This window comes from Pygoscelis adeliae, unplaced genomic scaffold (assembly GCF_000699105.1).
Source record: "Pygoscelis adeliae isolate BGI_AS28 unplaced genomic scaffold, ASM69910v1 Scaffold84, whole genome shotgun sequence".
NCBI classification, from domain to species: domain Eukaryota; kingdom Metazoa; phylum Chordata; class Aves; order Sphenisciformes; family Spheniscidae; genus Pygoscelis; species Pygoscelis adeliae.
In genome coordinates, this window is record NW_008824754.1 from 3,918,551 (window position 1) to 3,923,638 (window position 5,088).

General features: G+C 42.6%; 1 protein-coding gene across 1 annotated transcript in view; it reads left to right on the top strand.

The window, feature by feature from the left end:
• Positions 1-5,088, top strand: part of TENM4 (teneurin transmembrane protein 4) — a 619,397-nt gene that overhangs the window by 637 nt on the left and 613,672 nt on the right. The window lies entirely within an intron of this gene.

Sequence of the window (5,088 nt, forward strand, 5' to 3'; positions counted from 1 at the left end):
GGGGGGGGGGAAAGAAGGGGAAAAAAAAATAAGTGCCTCGGTATTTCTCAGCTGCACAAAGCTCCTTTTGCTCGGTCTGAACCCTCCGCCCCGTCCCCATGTCCTGCTGCAGGGTGGTGCGTGGTGGGAGTGTGTGTGTGTATGTTTACATTTGGATCTCCGGCAGAGTCAGGGATGGGGATGGGGAAGGGGGTCTCCCATTTTCCACGGGAGGGTGTGTTTGCCTCCAAGAAAAATAAGCAAAATACGCTTGACTGCAACTTGAGTGACAATTCTGTTTCTTAGGCATTAAATGTTAAAGCCCTGCTTCCAGCCATGCCCTGCCAGTATTAAAAGCCCCTGCAAACAGTGTAGCATTTGAGAAAAGATGCTGGAGTGCCTGGGAGAAATGCAGTGGTTCAGACTCGTGCTCACATTCTCAGCAATTTGCATTTTGAAATACAAATTTTGGCTGTTGAACATAAAAACAGGCAGCTACCGAAGAGCATTTATTTCTTGTTAGTTGTTTCGATTAAAAATATGGGGTTTTTTTCTTGGTCTAAAATATCTGGGATATTTTACTTTGAAAGAAGTAGTAGTTAAGGCATGCCAAATCTTTAAAAAATAGTTAAAAAAACAACCGTAGAGTATTCATGAGGCAGTATGTATTTACTCTTTCTTGCCATGACCATGCTTAGAAATTTGCAGTGGTTACAACCATCTAAGAACATGATTTGGGGGGGGGGAGGGAAACGTATTTATGCCACAGTCTTCCTTGTCTTATGGGATACACAGTCTGAAGCACGTTTTTCATACAGCCAAAACAGAGCTAGCTAAATACTTATTGACTAGATAGACAAGACCTTTCTGCGTCTCGAATGTATTTGCTCGTGGCTCTTCCAGGAAAGTTCAATTCTTTATGATTAAAAAAAAAAAAGAAAAAACAAACACCAAAACCCTGAATCAAACTATAAAATAATCTCTCCACCTCCACCCCATCTTCCTTCTTAACTTTTTGCAGTGAAGTCTCATCTTGAATTTATAGCTGCCTTTTTTTTTTCCTGAGAAAAGTCCCATGTAAAGGGAGGGACATAAAATGAGAAAATGAGAGCAAAGCTTTGAAGTTGGAAGTTGCCTGTGTGCTTTTTAGAGGTAAACTTCTGCTGTAGCCTGGCAAGTTGTTAGTGTGCTGCTCCCTGCTCTGGGGCGCAGGACTTGGGCAGAGGGACTTGGCAGCTCCCAGCCTATCCCAACCCGATTTCTTTCTGCTTTGCTGACCCTAATAAAATCGCTTACTAGTAGGGTGGCCCCTCCCCACCTATGGAAAGTGCTCTGCTCCCAACATGTGCGCCATATGTGCCTGCAACACCCAAGGTTTACCATTTATGCCTATACTATGCCAGCAGCCCATATGTGCCAGCCACACGCTGGGTCCGGCAAGGGCAGGGTATCCGGCCATCGGAAACCCCAACATCTCCCCAGTTCGCTGGGGGAGGCTGGGGCTGAGCCAGTGATTTGTATTTAATTTATTTCATTGGCCTCTTCAGAGCCAGGCACCTCCCACTTGGTCTCTCAGCCTCTAGCACTTTTATGGGCTTGGGTGGAAAAAACAGGGAGTGTGTATATATATATATTTTTTTTAGTACGGTGGGTGTGTGTGGTGAGGGGCATAAAGGTAGGAAGACGCGTCTCTGTTGCAGTTTTGCAGTGAGACAAGCCTTCAAAGCAGCTCGCTTGGCTCTGCCTGTGTTACAAGGCTGTAGGAATTTGCTGTTTTGTGGCCATTGCGAGCTGCCCTTCCCTGTTAAATTCCCAGCTCCCAGCCTATGCCACGCTGCTGGATCAGTCCTTGCTGGTGCGGGCTGTTTTTGTGGCCATGAGGATTCCCCGCTGCCATGATCCCTTAAGAATGTGAATCCCAAGCCAGCACATGGGCAAGGAAAATTAGGGTCTGTGCTGGTTTCCAGAAGGTTTTGGGATGGGGAGGGGAGCGTGAGGTCGCGGTGTGTGGCCAGGCGTTTCCCAGGCACGTGAAAATGTTACCTGGGTTGTGCTTCCCCCAGAGACCGGGACCACTGCTCTGCTCAGGACCACCCTGGGAAGGGGGTCTACACCCACAGCTGGGGCAGGGAGAGGAGGTGCCTTTGCAGACAACCTGTTTCAGTTTTTCCCCCTTTCTGCCAAAATAAACTCACCAGAATTGGGAGTTACTGCCACTGCACTAAGATGTATTATATTTCTGCAGGGACTCCTGCCTCTGTGCCTCACCCTCCCTTCCCGTACATACGTGCGTGCATGCGTGCACATCTTTACGAGGGGAGATTTTCAATTTATCTGTCATTTATTTGTGTGATCTGGAGAAAAAAAAAAACTCATGTTTTGGTGGAGAAAGAGGGTCTTTGGTGTGGGAAGAGGTTCTTAGGCTGATCTTCGGCAGGGGAAGGGGGAAAAGGCAAAGGGGGTGCACAAGTTAACTTCATAGTTTCCTTTTTTTATTAGCAAGGGGTCCTGGTTTAGAAAGGCTTTTCTGGGGAGAACTTGCCTTCTCTGATTTTAAAGGATAAGGAAAAATCATTCGGAGATGAGAGTAAACTGCTCATCTGGTTTTGGTTGGGGAGAGAGGGGAGAGATACCCCCCCCCCCCCAGGTGTTTTACCCCCCCCCGATGATTTATTTTACTACATGGATGGAAAAAGGGACTCATCACTCTGGTTTCAGTGGGTCTGGGGAAGGAGCAAGGTTTGCACAGAGAAGACTGTTTTTTTGAAGTCCTTGTAGCTTAATTATTTTACTTGTCTCATTTAAATTAGATACTTTCCTATTGTTTTGGTGAGCAGACAGTACACTGGCAAGGGAAAATGTTGTTCTCCTTTGTTTTACAAAGTGAGGAATTTTTTTTGCTTTTATTTTATTTGATTGGTTTCCTGGAGTGCATAATATCTAAAATGTTATTTCATTCCTTCTGCAACATGTACACTATTCCAATTAAGAGCCCTCTCTGATTATTTTTAACCTGCTATTTTACCATTTCTCTGCTCAGGAGAATAAAACATTGAGTGCTTGCACTTTAAAATAGCTGAGATGCTTAAGCAAAACTACCTTTTCCCTGGGAAAGTCATTTCCAGTTCTGTTCGAGTTCCCGCTTCACTGGTTCATTTTCTGACAGAATCACATCCTTGCGAGGAGCAGAACTATGGTCTTACGTAACTTGATGTTTCCAGATCAAAAGTTACAAATATTGCAGTAATAGCATGATGAGAGAGATTTGGCAGGATGAATGTTGCATGACATATGTGATTTCTTAGTAGAATTTCAAATCAAGGCATTTTTAAAAATTTATGGGGGGGAATAGAATTTTAAAAGATGAATAAACAAAAACTTGCTCGTTTGATATCTTCTTTAACATCACATTCTCTTTTTATTTTATCTCCGTAGGCACTTGAGACTTCATTTTTTCTTTTTAAAGCAAACTCTTCTGTGTTTAAGAAATGTGTAATTGTAATATCAAAAAGTGAAGCAGCTTGAAACTCTCTCTCAGATTTGATTCAAGGAGATGAAAGTCTGTAAAACAATGTCAATTCAGATTTAAGGACTGGCTTTTACCTGCCCTGTTACAAGGTCTATCAGCATAGCTTATTGTAACTAAAAGCTGAAATATTCTGTTTTGGTTTTGAACTGACAGATTGGCATTGCTGGGCACTTTGACAACGTAACATGCACCACTTGCCAGTGAATTGGATATCTGTAGATCCCTGACCGATATGTTTCAAAGGAAAAGTCTTGTAATGAAATATTTTTAAAATTATAAATATATATATTTCCTCTTTGCTCTAGATTAAAAGGAAAAAGAATCATGGAGAAATTTTATATCTTAACTATATCAGTATAGCCTGAGGAGTGGTGCTGTAGTGTGGCTATAGGACTCATATTTTTACTCAGGAATAAATGAATGATTTGCATTCCTCTGTGTCATTTCACCATCGCTGTGCTGATAGTCAAATAATTTTCCTAGAAATTTTTTTTTTTTTTGTCAGCTGTCCTGAATCATTCTTCCTGGAGCATCTTTAAAGGCAGAGTTGAAATCGGAATAAGAGGGCACGTTTGCTTGGCTATGTGGGGTCACAAACACTTCTTACAGAAAGTTCAAATTTCTTGGGAAGTATGAGCCTTACTCACCAAAAACCTTATGCCTTTACACCAAATTGCTGTGAACGAAGCTGTTTGTGCTGTAGGGGGATTCAAACTTCATCACATATCGTCCTGCTGGGTATCAGCAGAGGTGAGCTGTTTTTTGAATGTAAAGATGTCCGTGAAAGCAGCAGACACGGAAATCTATGTTCTTCCAGTGTGTTGGCAGCCAGAAGGAGGAAAATGCACTATGAAACAGAATAGGGCTGGCAGTTAAGTTTCCTGCTCCAAGTAGGACTTGCTTTCGAGTATGTGAGACATCCTTGCTTTTTTAAAAGAGAGAAGGGAAGAAGAAGAAGAAGAGAGGAGTTGCTGGTGGTCAATTTAGGTGGAGGAGCTTGCTGAATCGCATTTATCAGTCCATTTAAATGGGAATGATTCAATTAGATTTCCCTGATATCTCCTCGGGCTTTAGTGAAGTAGTATTTGCTACAGTCTAGGAAACCCACTGCAGTCCAGAATCCTGCTTTGCCACCATAACTACCACTAAGGTACAGGTGGCAGATGTGCTACCCAGGCAGCAACAGCAAATGTGAAAGCAGGAGACGTCTTGCTGCCCATTGATTTAGGTTTTAAGTGATTATTCAGTGTAGTTTTCTCTTTAAACACTGAGTAGAAGCTGTATCGCTTGCCTGCTCATGTGTTTGCACACACCGAGTCTTCAAAGTATTCTGGAGGTTGCTCAGTTAAACATTCAAAAGTTAGAAAACAGAGGGATTAAATCTTATTTTTACTGTTTTAATTCAACCCTATGTTGTGTAGGCAATAAGGGCTCACAGTCTTTGTTTTCTCCCCCTCAGACTCCACTAAGTGCACTGAAAATCTTAAGATTGCTTAAAACTTTCAGTCTAGGGCTGTGCCTTCTGAGGAATATTGGGTCCATGCATAAAATCAGTCTTGGTTTTCTATATCATGCTGTAT